Here is a 17,639-nt window from a genome sequence, read left to right as displayed (position 1 = left end):
GTGGACTATGAATGGCCCCTCCCAGAGGAGCGAAAGGAGAAGGGTGTTTGCAGAAGATAGTTCATTCCTGCCTTCTTGCCAAGTACTGCAGCATCTGAAAGATCTCGGTCTGGCCACTCTCCAAGCCTGATAAAGGTTGGTAATTGTGAACTCTCTTGAAAAACTGTCTTGGGAGGAGAACTCAGCTTTGTGCTGCTGGGAAAGCTTAGGTCAGAACACGTTGGAAGGAACCACATTGAAAAAAAACCAATGAAACCATCCATGGGAGGTGATGGTCCAGCTTCTTCTTAAAAGCCTCCAGAGATGGAGAAATCACAGTACCTCATAGTTAAATGGAATCTCAGTAGTTGCAACTTACAAGCTGTAAGTCTTTATTCCAACTTTATCTGTATATCTTAAATTATTGCATTCTATTCCAATTCCATTTTAAATCGCATTTTATTCCAATTTTATTTAAATTGCATTTTATCAAATTCCATTTTAAACTGCTTTTATCAAATTTTAGTAATAATTTGTTTCTGGAACTTTGCACTTTGATACGGCCCAAGGGCTGACCAATAAAAATACAATGCCAATGTCAACTTTATGCAATTGGACATGGCTACTAGCCCTCCCTTAAGTCTTCTCTTCTTCTGACAGAACCTCCCCAGGTTCTCCAGGCCTCCCCTCACAGGCATGTTCCCAACTCCATCTATTATCTTCAATGACCTCATCTGAAGCTGCTCTAACCAAACCATCTCCTTTCTCCTGTGGGAAACAGGACACAAGGACACCGAACCCCAAGTATGATCTCACCAGCCGTGAGAAGAGGCAAACAATGACTTCATGTGTCTTTGATATAAGTCTTCTAATGCAGCGCAGAAGTGCATTAGACCAGTAGTTTCTACGCTGCTGGCTCAGATTCAACTTACTGTCAACAACCCCACCCAAATCTTTTTCAGATCCAGTCTTCTCCAGCCAGGAATCCCCCCATCTTGTGAGGCCTACATTTATTTTCTCTGCTCAACAGAAGAGTTTCTATTTTTCCCCTTTCAGTCCACTCTTCCAACTGGATCCAACTGGAGGAGGGAAAGGAGATTTTTTTAAAAAATTGGCAGCAGGAATGAGCCCACCATGAGTTTCACATGATTTGTGAAGTCTTTCCCAAATCTAGACATTTGAGTAGACAAGTTCCAACGTTCCTCCATTGACTTACCTATCATTATATATCAACCAATTAAACATTAGCCAGCAGTGTGCGGCGGCAGCCAAAAAAGCCAATGCAATCCTAAATTGCATTAACAGAGGGATACAATCAAGATCAAGGGAGGTACTAATACCATTCTATAAAGACTTAGTAAGACCACATCTAGAGTACTTCAGCCAGTTTTGGTCACCACACTATAAAAAAGCTGTGAGACCCTAGAAAGAGTGCAGAGAAGAGCAACCAAGATGATTTGGAGGCTAAAACATATGAACGGTTGCAGGAACTGGGCATGGCTAGTCTAGTGAAGAGAAGGACCAGGGGAGACAATATAGTAGTCTTCCAATATTTGAGGGGTTGCCACAGAGGGGTGGGGGTAAAGCTATTTTCCAAAGCACCTGAAGGCCAGACGAGGAATAACGGGTGGAAACTGAACAAGGAGAGATTCAACTTGGAAATAAGGAGACATTTCCTGACAGTGAGAACAATCAACGAAGGAACAGAAGTTGCCTTCAGACGTTGTGGGAGCTTCATCCCTGGAGGCTTTCAGGAAGAGACTGGACTGCCATCTGGGAGGGGGGTTGGACTAGATGACTTACAAGGTCCCTCCCAACTCTGTTAAGAGCCGAGGTGGCGCAGTGGTTAAATGCAGCACTGCAGGCTACTGCTAGATCAGCAGTTCAGCGGTTCAAATCTCACCGGCTCAGGGTTGACTCAGCCTTCCATCCTTCCGAGGTGGGTAAAATGAGGACCCAGATTGTTGGGGGCAATATGCTGACTCTCTGTAAACCGCTTAGAGAGGACTGAAAGCCCTATGAAGCGGTATATAAGTCTACTGCTATCTGTTAATGTCCGCACTGAGAAATTAATCACAGTAGATTGAGTCAACGTGCCCAATTTTCTGGATCTACAAGACACTCAGAGAAGCTGGCAGCCCAAACTAAGCTCAAGCTAGGCTAAAATCTAGATCATCTATGAGGTGCTTCCATGACATGTTCCAGAGTTGGCCTTCAAGCCAACGTTATCAGGGACTTTTAAGCTATTTTCTCAGGACGGCAAGGAATCCATCTGTGGGATGACTTGCCTCTAGAAGTTGTGGGTGCTCCAACATTGGAGCTTTTTAAAACGGGACTGGACAACCCTCTGTCTGAAATGGAGTAGAGCTTGAGCAGGGGGGGGGGGGGTTGGACTAGAAGACTCCAAGGTCCCTTCCAACTCGGTTATTCTGTTCAACTGGGCTTCCCACAAGACAGGCTCAGGGAGAGAAGCGAGCACAAACATTTCTCAAGAGTTATGACGCCTTCATATCCTTCCAAGGTTAACGGGCCCTCTGAACTATTTTCTTGTCAAGAAGAATAGCTGGAAGGCAAGCATTCCAGGAAATCAGAGGTTGGACAAAACAAGACCATTAAAAGGGATTCTGGAAGGTCGGCAGGGCTGAGCCACATCTTACAAAGAGGCAGTGAAGTTGTTGTCCCTATGGAAGCACATTGAAAGTCACACCAGGAGGATCTGGCTTCCATTGAGGACCTGTCCATTGCACGAGTCAAAAAGAGGGCTGTGAAAATAGCTACAGACCTCTAGCATCCTGGACATAAATTGTTTCAACTCCTACCCTCAAAACGACACTATAGAGCATTGCACACCAGAACAACTAGAGACAAGAACATTTTTTTCCCCAAACGCCATCACTCTGCTAAACAACTAATTCCCACAACACTGTCAAATAATTTACCAAGAATGTATTACTATTCTTCTTCTCTTCCTTCCTAGAATCTATCTCTCCCCTCTTATGACTATAACCATGTTGCTTGCATCTTTCAATTTATATTGTTTTGGTTTGTTTCCTAATATGATTTGATAGCTTATTAATAACCTTGACTATCACTAAGTGTGGTATCTTATGATTCTTGATGAATGTATTTTATTCCTTATGTACATTGAGAGCATCTGCACCAAAGACAAATTCCTTGTGTGTCCAATCACAATTGGCCAATAAAGAATTCTATTCTTCTAAGATTCCAGAATCAAGAATATATCTATTTCTTTTTCCCTAACAGAAAGGTATCCCAGGCTTTTTTTCTCTGCTCCTCTGCCTGACATGCCTTGTTGGTCACCGTCGATACCTAGAAACTAACTGCTAATTCACGTAGTCCTCAACTTACGGCAGTTCATTTAGTGACCATTCAAAGTTACAAAGGCACGGGGTGGGGGGGAAGCGATTTAAGAATATTTCTCACACTTCTGACCGTTGCCCAATCCCCCCCGTCACATTATTGTGTGGTATTAGTACCTCCCTTGATCTCGATTGTATCCCTCTGTTAACGGAACTTAGGGTTGAGGATTACCTGGGTTCTTTAGATCTTGCAGAGTCAAAAGACGGCTTCCATCATCGTAAGGATGGCTCTGGAGCACTTCACAAGATCCGGCAATCCTAATGAGCACGTCTGATCCTCTTGGCCCAGGGTGAAACATTTATTTAAACATTTAAGTGGCTGTTTTGCAGTTGTGGAGCCCGAAAGGGGCATGATTACCTGAATTAAATCCGCTTGCAAAGCATCAACCTCTGCAACGGCAGGATTTGAGACTCAAATAAACTAGTCAGGTTTGAGGCAAAGTTTCTATCACCCAACCGAAGGCACAAAAATTTATACAAGTATCTTGTTTCTCCAAAAATAAGACCTAACCAGAAAATAAGCCCTAGCATGATTTTTTCAGGATGCTCATGATATAAGCCCTACCCCCAGATGCTGGGATCATATTATCATATGTGGTGGACATGTGCAAAGGCAAAAAAAATATTGGGGAAAAATTCGCACGTGGTTGGAAAGGATGACACAGCAGCATATTGATTTAAATTGTTTTTGTTGGGTATTTTACCAGAGAAATAAGAGTAAAAGAATGTATATTTGTCAGGGGCGACCTGTACAGATAGTCCTCAGGTTACAACAATTGGACCCAAAATGTAGGTTGCTAAGTGAAACATCTGCTAAGTGAATTTGGCCCGTTTTACCATTTTTCTTGCCAATTAAGTGAATCGCTGCAGTCGTTAAGTTAGTAACACAGTTGTTAAGTGAAGATGGCTTCCCCATTCACTTGGCTTGTCAGAAAGTCGCAATAAGTCCATGCCAGTTGCCAAGCGTCTGAATTTTAATCATGTCACCACGGGGATGCTACAACAGTCGTAAGTGTGAAAAACGGTCACAATTCACTTTTTTCAGGGTGAAAAATGTTGGTCCCTTCCAACTTCTGTTATTCTGCATTCTTCTGAAGACAGAGGAATGTGTGGAGGTAGATACAGTTGTAAAGTCCAGGACTACCTGGATAACTCTTATTTCATATTCTTTAGTTCTTTCAGAGTTCTGTCTTATTCCTTGAAGTCTCCAAATCCTCTGTGCAGCAACAGCCAAAAAAGTTAATACAATCCAGGGTTGTGTTAAACAGAGGCATAGAATCAAAATCAGGTGAACTTACACCTTTACAAAAACCCTAGTAAGGCCACACCTGGAATACTGCAACCAATTTTGCTCATCATACTACAAAAAAGGCACAATGGGTAAACAGCATGAGTAAATATCAGCTGCGAACTCTGCATTGGCGACAGGAAGGGCATCCGGATAGTAAACACTCAGCTCCATTCAGTTGCTCCAACTTCACCCCAATGCAAGGGATTAAGGGGTCATTAAAAGACATAATACAACAAAAAAAGATGTTGAGACTTTGGAAAATGTTCAGAGAAGAGCAACTAAGATGTCTAAAGTCCCGGAGGCTAAAACATATGAAGAACAGCTGCAGGATTTGAGTTTGGCTAGTCTAAAGAAAAGAAGGACTAAGGGGGGACATAATAGCAGTGTACCAGTTTTTGAGGGGCTGCCCCAAAGAAGAGGAAGTCAACCTACCTATTCTCCAAAGCACCGGAGGGCAGGATAAGAAACAATGGTTAGAAACTAAACAAGGAGAGAAGCAACCTGGAATTAGTAATAGCAATGGCACTTAGACTTATATACCACTTCACAGTGCTTTCCAGCCCTCTCTAAGCGGTTGACAGAGTCAACCTCTTGCCCCCAACAATCTGGGTCCTCATTTTACTGACCTCGGAAGGATGGAAGGCTGAGTCAACCTTGAGCCTGGTGAGATTCGAACTGCCAAATTGGCTGGCAGCTAGTGATCGGCAGAAGTAGCCTGCAGTACTGCACTCTAACCACTTCACAGGAAGGGAGGGAGTGAGGAAGGAAGGAGAAAAGAAAGAACAATCGCAATAGCACTTAGACTTATATACCACTTCATAGAGCTTTTACAGCCCTCTCTAAATGGTTTACAGAGTCCGCCTCTTGCCCCAACAATATGGGTCCTCATTTTACCCACCTCGGAAGGACAGAAGGCTGAGTCAACCTTGAGCTGGTCAGAATAAAGCTGCTGGCAGCCGGCAGAGTTAGCCAGCAATGCTGCATTTTAATCAGTGGGAAGGAAGGAAGGAAGGAAGGAAGGAAGGAAGGAAGGAAGGAAGGAAGGAAGGAAGGAAGGAAGGAAGGAAGGAAGGAAGGAAGGAAGGTGTCAGGGTCTTTGGCCTGCGAGAAGGGCAACAGCACTTTAGACTTATATACTTCACAGTGCTTTCCAGCCCTCTCTAAGCAGTTTACAGAATCAGCCTATGATGATCTGGGTCCTCATTTTACCCACCTCGGAAGGAGGGAAGGCTAAGTCAACCCTGAGGCTGGTGCGATTCAAACTGCCAAACTGCTGGCGGTGAGCCTTCAGTACTGCACTCTGACCACTGCGCCACCACGGCTCTTAAGGAGAAATTTCTTAACAGTGAGGACAATTAACAAGTGGGACAGAAGTTACCTTCAGACCTTGTGGGTGCTCCATCACTGGAGGTTTTTAAAAAGAGACTGGAGAGTCACTTCTCTGAGATGGTATAGGTTCTCCTGCTTGAGCAGGGGGCTGGACTAGAAGACCTCCAAGGTCCCTTCCAGCTCTATTCTATTCTAATCCTAATTCATTTGCAAGGTGGAAATTTAATGATTTGTTCGCTAACCAAAAAGGATTCTTTTTTTGTTTTTCAATTAACTCAAAATTATTTCAAGAAGAAATCTGACAGACACATCTCTTGGCGGAGGGACGGTAAAAACGGAAGTGTGGCTTTTGCAAAAACTAGGATTAGGACCAGAAAACCTTTCGATTCTTTACAAAGAAACGAAAATCAGGATGCGAAAGCTGTCCGCTTCTAACCGGGTGAGGAAGTCACCAAAAATTTCCTGCATGCAGCTTTTGCATTGAGGAAGTATTTCAGACCGTATTTCAGTGCTAAGACAGATCTTTATAGTTTCATATATTTTAATTTTAAAGATTATTAAAAAGGAAGATAAAACGAAGACAAAGAACAATAAATCAGAGAAAGCTTGAAGCAAAAGAAGGGGAATTTGCTACACCCATCCACTTCACACCTCTGCAAATATTTTTTCGAGTCTTCAAGATGGCCAACTAATAGTTGTGTGTCGGGAAAACAAACTACTTTTGGCTGGTGTTGAGCTCAAGTATCTCAGCCTTGGTCCTTATCACCAGCGGCCATCAACAGCAGCCTCAAAACTGGGGGAGCAAATACACCCCACTCCAACTATTATGAGAGATTCAGGGGACAGATTTTACAAGGGGAATGATTGATGTCCTTAAGAGGGGAACAAAAAAAAATTAAAATTTTCCAGCGAGGAGGCTCCTTCCTTGGAAGTTTTCAAGATTGGGACAGCCATTGATCTGGAAGGGCATAGGGTCTCCTGCTTGAGCAGTGGGGTGGACTACAAGGCCTCCAAAGTCCCTTGCAATTATTCTATATTTTTCTTGCTTTCTCATTGCGACAAACACACCACAAAGCACCCTGAGAGCCTTTTACACGAGTCTCAGGAAAGATCTGTGATGTCTATCAAATCTGGATCTCCTGCTTGAGCAAGGGGTTGGACTAGAAGACCACCAAGGCCCCTTCCAACTTCTGTTATTCTGCATTCTTCTGAAGACATAGGGATGTTATCTTTTTATGTAGAGATAGATATAATAGTAGTTTTGTTGTGCAGTAGTTTTGGTGTGGTGGATTTGTACGTTTCCCTAATTTTTTTATTAAATATTTCTAAAAAGGAAGATTAAAAACGAAGGCAAAGGAAGAAAAAGCTATCAGAGAAAGCTAAAAGGGCAGGAAAGAAGAGGGGGAAAGTAAAAGGAAAGGAGAGAAGAAAGAAGTCACTTCTGATCTTCTTTTCAGAAGCTATAAGAGCAATTTTAGATTTACTCTCTTTTATCATCTATCTCAGTGGTCCCCAACCCCCGGTCCGCGGACCGGTGCCGGGCCGCGGAGTACCTGGCACCGGGCCGCGCAGCGGCCGGGGGCCATGATCCCTGCAGCTGGGCGCCGTGGCTCTCCTGCTGCGCCAGCCGCTCCTCTTCCAGCCGCTCGCCCAGCGCGCAAAGCTCCCGGCAGCGGTGCCACAGCTCCTCGAGGCGCCGGCGGCTCTCCTGGTTCTGCGCGCGCAGCTTGCGCAGGTCCTCTTGGCCCAGGCGGCCCCCTTCCAGCTCCTGCATCGCCCGCAACTCGGCCTCGTATCGCTCCAGGCTCTGCGCGCAGCTCCAGCTCACCACCAGCACGTAGTCGGAGGCCAGCTGCCGCTTCTCGGAGCGCCCGGCCCGGAGCACGCGCGGGGCAGACAGCAGCGCGGCTGGCCGCTGCTTGCGCGCTTCCTGCAGCCCTTCGTGCTCGGCCAGGAGCTGCTCCAGCAGCGCCTCCAGAGCGGCGCAGTCGGCCCACAGCCCCTCCAGCTGCTGCCGCCGCCGGGCCAGCTCGGGCTCCAGGCGGCGGAGACGCAGCTCTCCAAGTTGCGCGCTCAGCCTCTCCAAGCTCTCCAACTCGTGGCGCAGCGCGTCCCGCTCCAGCTCGCCTTGAGGTGATCTCAAAAAATAAGCTAGGTTGGATATGACTGGGATAAGATTTCCAGATGTTGACTTGGCTCAAGTCACCGGTTCCTTTTTCTTGCTGAATGAAAACTCCTGCATCATGGTTGTATGTAGGATGTATTTAGAAAAATTCAAGATGGGAACCATCTTGGTTTTTATGTGATGCAAATAAAAGAATAAATAGGCTTTTAATTTCATAGTCATGGCTATTACCTTGACATTTTCGATGTCACTCTGACACCCCTGTCCCAGATAATTTGGTGAATGGACAGAGAGGCTACCAGCTAGTAGTAGGCTGTCTTGAATGCACTTACTAAGAAAGGATTCACAGTGAATTCAATGAATAACATTTTTGGGTGATCATCAATCTGATGGGAGCTATATATCTATTGCAGCATTTACCTGCAAATTTAAAGGAAGTCCAGAAAGCGATTGCAATCTATTTGGCATATATTTACAAATACATATTGAAAATAATGCAACATCTAACATTTTCTGATCATGGTGCTGTCATTGGTGTACTATCCTGGTAATTAAAAATGGTGTCTGTAGAAGAATAAAAATGTGGTTGTGTGTTAACAAAAGAATAGAAACTATAAGCATATAATCTTCCATTCAAATAGTTAGAAATTAACTAGAAATAGTTAGTCCAGTTTACAAGCAACAGCCTGACGGTAGATCAGTTTACTGAAATATGGATTACTTAAAGGGGTACTCCGGGCTGGGAGTTTTTTTACACCCCCACCCCCACCCCTGCGCGCGCTCAGCGGGCCACGGTAAAATTATCACAGGCTGACTGGTCCGCGGCGATAAAAAGGTTGGGGACCACTGATCTATCTGGTCTAATCATTAGAACCATAAATTGCAAGTTCATTCCCCCCCCCTTCTTGCCAAAAGGCCTATAATTGTTTTCCAGGCAGGAATCAACTTCAATATTATCTTTTCTCTCATCAAAGTCAATTTAGACAGCTCAGTAAGTTCCATCATCTCCAGCAACCTTGGCTGGCAATCCCAAATCTTTTCCAACTTTGCACAAACCACCATCTCACTTGCATTTATCACATACAAAAACATCCGTCATTTTTTTTTTCAACAATCCATCCCATCCATCCAACAAAAAAGAAGAAATGGTATACAGCTGTGATGGTGAACCTATGGCACAGGTGGCACACGGAGCCCTTTCTGCAGGCATGCCAGCCGTCGCCCCAGCTCAGCTCTACCGCGCAAGTATGTGCGCCTGCCACCGGCCAGCTGATTTTCAGGTCTTGCTGTGCAAGACACCCCCCCCCCCCGATTTTGGTCCCAGGATGCTTCAGGGAGGCCCAAAACGGGCTGCGGGGGTGGGGACACACAAGAGGGTCGTGTGTGCATGCGCGCAGGGGGGGCACAGGGAGGTGTCACACATGCATTGCATTATGGGTGTGGACACATGGGGGTGCATTATCACACACACAGGTGCGCTTTTGGTACATGACTACAAAAAGGTTAGCCATGAGTGGTATACAGGATACGTCCTTTCCAGCATCCCCATGGCCACGTGATCACAATTCAGCCGTTGGGCAACCGACTCGTATTTATGACGGTTTCGGTGTCCTGGGGTCATGGGAGCCCCTTTTGCAACCTTCTGGCAAGCCACGTCAGTGAGTAACCCAGATTTACTCAACAAACCGGGTTACTAACTTTTCAACTGCCATGCTTCATTTGACCAGTGAGGCCAGAAAGGTCGTAAAATTGGGGCAAAGCTCACTTAACAAATGTCTCACTTCACAGAAACTTTGGGCTCAATTGCGGTCATTCAGTCGAGGACTACCTGTATTAATCCTTTAAAGTCCTCTGCATTCCTGTTACGTATCTGAATCTGGAATTTTCTAGCTTCTTTTACAGGTGCATCACCAGACATGATAACAGGTCCTCTAGTTGTCTACCTTTGCAACGCAAATAAGACATTTTCAGTCAAGTAAAGTGGTAACTGAATGGGACACAGTTGAGCTGAGAAGTTCAAAAGTTTTCACTTCCAACCCTGGTTATCTATTATTTTCCATGAGTGAATTGTTGGAAGATGTTGACTTGGCGAATCTAAAGTTGGCTTGTTTCAAGAACCCTACTGTAATCAATCAAGTCTTGGTAGCTCTTGTGTTTTTCTGGGGAAAGGGTTGTGTAAAACCAAGATACTACAAGCCAGTTTAAGGCTTCCTTAATATGCAAACCCAACTAAATGTGGCTTGTGGAAATCATGAGTAACCCAAGACTCCACAACATGTGCGAATGGTCTCTAAGCTACAGAAGCTTTCCTTCTGGATCACTTTGCTCTCAACTTACTCCACCAAGCAAAGGTGTGTGCAAAAAAACATGAGTGTAAGCCAAGCCACGGTTTAGGGCTTCATCAATGTGCATACTGAACTAAATGTGGCTTATCGAAAGCATGATTAACCCAAGACTCCACATTATGTGTGAATTGGTCTCTATCGCTAAGATACACAGAAGTTGCCGATCAGCAGAGAGAATAATCTGGGTAGTCCTCGACTTACGGCCACAATTGAGATCAACATTTCCACTGCTAAGCGAGACCATTGTCAAGTGAGCTTTGTCCCGTTTTATGACCTTTCTTGCCAGTTGTTAAGTGAATCGCTGTGGTTGTGAAGTTAGTAGTGTAGTTTTTAAGTGAGTCTGGCTTCCCCATTTGCTTGTCGCTTGCCAAGCGTCCCAATTTTGACAGCAATAGCAATAGCAGTTAGACTTATATACCGCTTCATAGGGCTTTCAGCGGTTTACAGAGTTCAGCATATTGCCCCCAACAACAATCCGGGTCCTCACATGACCGTGGGGATGCTGCAACGTTTGTAAGTGTGAAACGGTCATAAGTCCCTTTTTTCAATGCTGTTGTAACTTCGGTCACTAAATGAAAAGTTGTAATATGAAGATTATCTTCTGTAGGAAGATTTAAAGCTCTCCCAATATTGGGATGTGGTGGCTCAGTGGCTAAAACGCTGAGCTTGTCAATCAGAAAGGTCAGCAGTTCGGTGGTTCGAATCCCTAGCCGCATAGCGGAGTGAGTTCCCGTTACTTGTCTCAGCTTCTGCCAACCTAACAGTTCGAAAGCACGTAAAACATGCAAGTAGAAAAATAGGGACCACCTTGGGTGGGAAGGGAACAGTGTTCCATGTGCCTTCGACATTTAGTCATGCTGGCCACATGACCACGGAGGCGTGTTCGGACAGCGCTGACTCTTCAGCTTTGAAACAGAGATGACCACCGTCCCCTAGAGTCAGGATGACTAGCACATATGTGGGAGGGGAACCTCTATCTTTAACTAATACTGGGGTGCCAGCTGTGAATAAAGGAGATTTTACAGCCAGACTGGGCATATTTATCTCACCTGAGGGAGCAAACTACCTGTGCCCAGGGTCAAAGGTCACCCATTTCAAGCCCTCTTCTCATTTAATCTGCACCCCAACTATTCAGCCTGGTTGGGCTTGGCACCCGACATATTAACCTGGTTTCTATTATCATCTGTGTTGGCATTCACAGGACTCAGCCAACCAAACCCCACCATTTAACCCAAACCACATGGGAGCTTAATGACAGTTTAACTATTAATCACTGAATAATTTAATCCGCATGGTAAGGATTTTTTTTCAACCTTGGCAACTTTAAGACTAGTGGACTTCAACGCCCAAGTTGAAGTTCCAGCCACTTCATCATTTTATTTTCACAGTTGGAAAATGTGTTGCATTAAGATGCAAAAAAACAGCATTTGGGCCCTGTTGTCCCCCTGAGTTTTGCCTTATGGCTTTAAGTAGAGCATTGCACAAGGAAACAAAACACAGAACCAAAACCACCATTAAAACCTAGGAAGATCTAGCCTGCCCTGTGCCAGGAAAGCATTTTAACTAGATCTGCCTAAGTTTCTACCTAAAAAGGCAGCCTGCTTGTTTGGAAAAAATGAAGCCACCAATGCTTCTAACTGAAAACAGCAATGATCCCTCTGCTGTTTTCTTACAAATTCTCTCCAGCCCATATTTACACACCCATCCTTCAGCTCATGTGAAAACCCAGCCAAACTTGATCAAGCCATTCACACTCGGCTTGTCAATTTGAAATGCACTTTTTCTTTGTTTTGTTTTTGCAAAGGAAACACAGATAAAGCAGGGCAGGCCAACATGGAGTGGCTGCCAGCCCCCAGGCCGGGTACCACACAGCCAGTGAAAACACAAACACAAACACGCTTGCACACTTCAAACTTCATGAACTGCAGTTCCCAGCAGCCTCAGGGAGGGAAACACCATTTCCGCAGGCATCAAAAAAAACGCATGGAGCAACTGAGAGGAAGAAGCCACCAGAAACAGGAACTGGGATTCCAAGACATTCTACAGATCCGAAGCAATTCAAAGCTTGAGTGCCGGAAGGGAGCTTAACCCTTTCTGCTCTTTGCAAAGGTTATTCAGTTCAGTTGTTACACTTGTGGTTACAAGGGAGACAAACAAGGTGAAATCAGGGGGGATTTCCTAAAAGTTGCAACTTCCCCCCCCCAACCAGAGGGATCTCAAACTAAAAAGTTGCCAATTGTTTGATTCCACAGGCCTGCAGAGCAATTTCTGCAGTGAACGAGCCCTCCTCTCCTTGCTCAAGGTGGGTTTGAAGACGCTAACCCGGATTGAGCGGTTCCTAGTTTGTTCCATCAGTCCCATCTGCAAGGATGCACACAGCACATCTGGGTAGCAGTCCCAACAGCTGGGCTTTCACACGCCCCAAGGCTTGGCAAGCCCCCCCCCCCGGATCTCCAGCACGCACCATAGGCCGAAGGTTTGCAGGCCGAAGGCCCCATCAACCCCCACAAGGTCCATTCCCACGACCTAACCCCCCAACGGGAGAGGCGAACAAGGTTCAGGCCACACAGACCCAAGAACTCAGCTCAGCTAACCATGGTTAAGCTTGCTTTACTCAACCTGACCAAGATTTCCCCTTTTCCAGGTAGCTGGCTGGTCCCCATTCACACAAACTCCTGGTCAAAACTCCCATGGGTCTAAGCCCCGATTGCACCTACGACTACAGACCCCCATATGAAACCTTTAGCCCCCAAAGAGACCCTCCCAAACTTTTCCAAGAGCCCAACCAGGCAATTGGCAAAAATTGTGTGTGTGTGTGTGTGCGCGCGCAGGAGGAATTTAAAGGAAAAGCACGTCCGTCCCCCCCCAATCACGCAGGCATCCATATTAATTAAAATTACTCAACCATTTAACCGTCTAACCCAAGGCTGAGTCTAGACAGAACTTCCTCGGGGATGGGGGAGCAGAAACACCTACCCGAAAGAAAGAAAAAACATGTTTTCCTGCTAGGATTAGACCCCCTCCCCGAAAAATGTCCGTGCGCGCGTATACACGCGTGTGGTTTCCACGCTCTGTTTTCCCCCTTTCTCCTGCCACCCCCTCCTCTCTCCCTCCCTCTCTCTCTCCCTCTCTCCCTCCTGCGGGCGCCCGCTTGCAAATGCAGAGGATTTCCACCACCACCACCCCTCTCCCTCCTCCCAGCCGCCCCAAAAGTGCTGAAAAGGACTCTCGCCGTTTATTTTTGCGAAAAATGGATAGATGATAGATGATAGATAGATAGATAGATAGATAGATAGATAGATAGATAGATAGATAGATAGATAGATAGATAGATAGATAGATAGATAGATAGATAGATCCATTTTTGTTTTTTGTTTTTTTGTTTTTTTAAAAGGGCAGATTTCACCCTGCGCCTTTTCCGGTTGGTTGGTTTGCTTTTTTAAAAACAAAAAAAAGCTTGCTACATATTTTATATTCTTTTGGCGGAGAGAGTGAAACAACAACCAAAAACAAAGAGAAAGTGAGCTCGGCTCGCTTTCCGACCTTACCTTCCTGCCCGAGCCGCTCCGTACAAGGCCGTTGGCCCCTTTTTTTATTATTCCTTCAACAACCCCCCAAAATAAGAAATAATAAAAAATAATTCCTTTAGGCCGCGCATCCAAGACGTCTCCAAATCCGAGGGAGGCTCCCAGTGGAGCGAGGTTTTTTGGGGGGAAGAGGGGTGCTTTTTTAAGGGGGAGAGGAGGTGGCCAAAAATTAAAAATTAAAATATCAAAGGTACACTTAAGAATCAAAAAAAGCCCAAAGCAGATCCAAGGGGACGGTGCCAGCCCTGCCACGCCGCGGCCTTCCTCCCTCGGGGTCCCCCGGAGCAGCTTCCCATGGGCTCGGCGCGGTGCGTAAAAATCCGAGAGAGACGACCCGGCGCTTGGCTCGGCTTTGGCTCGGCTGGAAAGCTCCGTCCGCTTCGGGGGCCCGGAAATCTCTCCCTCCTCCGCCTCTCCTAAGATGTCTGAAGCTCCCAGCCGGAGGAGGAGGAAGAGGAGGAGGAGGAGACACCAACAGCCGCCGACGCGCGCTCCGCAGTTCGTGGCTGCGTTTTGCAACGGGTCTCTTTGACTTGATTTTAATTTTTTATTGATGTATTTATTTATTTATTTTTGCGAAGGTTTAACTTTGCGGAGAGCTCCGGCTGGGCTCCGCAGAAGAAGAGGAGGAGGAGGAAGGGAAGGGAGAGGAGGGGAAGGCAGGAGGGCGCCCCCCCCCCCCTTGTTGCAGCCGTCGCAACAGCAGCAGCAGTAGCTGCGAGGATTGCGGCCAGGCTGGGGAGCACGGTTTGCAGCAGCCCGGCTGACACTCTTAAAGGGACCAGCGCCGTCTCCGACACCTCTGACGCTGGGGGTAGAACTGGGATGGGGGAGGGGGAGAGAGGAAGGTTAGTGCCCCCCCAGTAAAAAAAAGACAAGAGGGGAGGGGAGGTTGGTGTGACAGGCTTTGCGCGTCCCCTGCAGCTCTCCAGAAGGAGTGGTGGGCCACTTGGAAGGGAAGGGGGCTTGGTGGGGAGGGGGGGTGTCAAAGGTTATGGGAAGAGAGGTGACCCGCTGGGAGGTGTAGGTCCTGTGAGGGAATTTTCTGTTGGGGGAGCTGGGGGGCATCCAAGCGAACGAAGACCCCCAAGTTAATGTAGACACTAAAAGAAACCAGGATATTTCCGTAGTGGGATTCCGGAACAATTGCACTGAGCCTTAAAGGGTGGTGATTTGCTTAACAACCATGGCAAAAAGGTCGTTGGATCGGGTGCAACTCACTTAATGACCTCTGTCCTTAGTGGCAATTTTGGTCATAAGTCAAGATCCACCTGTAGTTATAAAAGAAGCCATCCTCAGCTAAGCCTCAGAATGCTAACCGGGGTACCTTTATTTGCTGTTTTGCAGGATGCCAAAAGCCACACATGTTCTCGTTTTACACGGGACTTTCCTGATTTCTGCTGTCTGGAATAAACCTCGTTCTGCACCCACCCACCCGACATCAATTGCTTAGCGGCGTTAAATCAATATTCATTTATAATCTTCAGCGCACAATTACAGTCCCCCCTCGCACAAAACCCATCACTTTTCAGCACCTCCCATCTGTCAAGATATATAATTAGCGTATTACGGCCTATATATCTGCTAATAACTTTTGCCCGAACCTCTGAGCGAGCTTGAATTAAAGACAGCTAATAAGGCATGGCTGCTAATCCATTTACGAGTCTTACATGTTGGTTCAAACTTCGAAAATAAAGACATACAGGTAGTCCTTGGTTTACGACCACAATGGGAAGCAGAATTTCTGTTGTTAAGCAAGGTGGTAGTGAAGTGTGTCACATCTGATTTTTTTTTACTTTTTTTTTCTATGGTTGTTAAGTGAGTCGCCGCACTTGCTCAGTGAATCACATAGCCATTAAGTGAATTGCGGGCTTATGACCAGAATGGGGATCAGAATTTTTGTTGCCAAGCAAGGAGGTTGTGGTCACACGTGATTTTATGACTTGTTTGCCATGATTGGTAAGTGTGAATGACTGCAGTTGTCAATTGACTTTTGTGGGGAAGGTTGTAAATGGTGATCAGGTGACCCCCAAGACACTGCAACCATCATAAATATCTGCCAGTTGCCCAGCACTTAAAATTCTGATCATGTGACCCTGGGGATTAAGTACGAGGACCGATCATAAGTCACTATTTTCAGTGCTGTTGTAATCGCATCACTTAAATGAATGGTTGTAAGATGCAGGAACTCCTTCGCACAATTAAACATGAGCCAGCAGTGTGCAGCGGCAGCCAAAAAAGCCAGTGCAATCCTAAATTGCATTAACCGAGGGATACACTCAAGATCAAGGGAGGTCCTAATACCACTCTATAAAGCCTTAGTAAGACCTCACCTAGAATCCTGTATCCAGTTTTGGTCACCACACTATAAAAAAGAGGTTGAGGCTCTAGAAAGAGTGCAGAGAAGAGCAACCAGGATGATGAGGGAATTGGAGGCTAAAACATGATGAATGGTTGCAGGAACCAGACATGGCTAGTCTAGAGAAGAGAAGGATCAGGGGAGACATAATAGCAGTTCTTCCAATATTTGAGGGGCTGCCACAAAGAGGATGGTGCTCAAGCTATTCTCCAAAGCATCTGAAGGGCAGACAAGGAATAATGGATGGAAACTGACCAAGGAGAGATTCAACCTGGAAATAAGGAGAACAATCAACCGACGGTTGTGGGGGCTTCATCACTTGAGACTTTCAAGAAGAGACTAGATTGTCATCTGTCAGAAATGGTATAGAGTCTCCTGCTTGGGCGGGAGGTTAGACTAGATGACCTACAAGATCCTTCCAACTCTGTTAATCTGTAATATCTGTAATAACCCCTCAGATCCATTTCATCCTCTCCAGAAAACCCTCCAATTCCAGAATTAAAAATTGGCTCTAGACACTTAGATTGGCCCCTCTTTTTCCTCCCCTCCCCATTTTAAGTTGAAATGATTAACAGAAGGGATCCGTAGGCAGGCAGGCTGGCTTGGAAAATTAGTCATTTTTTTTAGATGCATTTACCAGCCTGCCAGTATGTATGTATGTATGTATGTATGTATGTATGTATGTATGTATCTCACACACACACACACACACACAAACACATCACAAGACATGCTAATTTCTTAAATATCCACAAAGGAGAATTCCTGGATCCCATTCACCCCGGGAGCAACACTTAACTTGGAAGTTAGCAAGGAGAAAGGGCCTAGTTTTAAAACAGCTTATTCTTACCTGGCAGGATTTAGGAATCGGCTTATGGTTTGGAAGAATCAAGTTGGATTTACCCATTGGAATAAGCCATGTTTTCCTTCAACATGGTTGGAGTAAACCACAGCAGCTTCAGATTAGATTAACAGCATTGGAAGGGATCTTGCAGGTCATCTAGTCTACCCCCACCCAAGCAGGAGACCTTGCACTATTTCTGACAGATGGCAGTCAGGTCTCTTCTTGAAAGCCTCCAGTGATGAAGCTCCCACAACTTCTGAAGAGAAACTTCTGTTCCAGGGGTTGATTGCTCTAACTTCATTCAGTCCTAAACTTATGATATTTAAACCAGCATTCCCCAATCTTTCTGACTCAGTGGACCAGTGGAGGCAGCAGTGGCGGGGGGAGGCAGAGGGGATGG

At 45.8% G+C, this 17,639-nt stretch overlaps 1 protein-coding gene across 1 annotated transcript in view; it reads right to left on the bottom strand.

The window, feature by feature from the left end:
• NCOR2 (nuclear receptor corepressor 2) overlaps nt 1-14,657 on the bottom strand; it is a 207,759-nt gene extending 193,102 nt beyond the window's left edge. The window contains 1 exon segment of the mRNA XM_032229003.1: nt 13,998-14,657. The gene's annotated coding sequence lies outside the window, so the exon portion shown is untranslated.
• Between the last annotated feature and the right edge of the window lie 2,982 nt (nt 14,658-17,639).

The sequence above is a fragment of the Thamnophis elegans genome, chromosome 13 (assembly GCF_009769535.1).
Source record: "Thamnophis elegans isolate rThaEle1 chromosome 13, rThaEle1.pri, whole genome shotgun sequence".
Taxonomy (NCBI): domain Eukaryota; kingdom Metazoa; phylum Chordata; class Lepidosauria; order Squamata; family Colubridae; genus Thamnophis; species Thamnophis elegans.
This window is presented reverse-complemented; position numbering and strand designations above follow the sequence as displayed.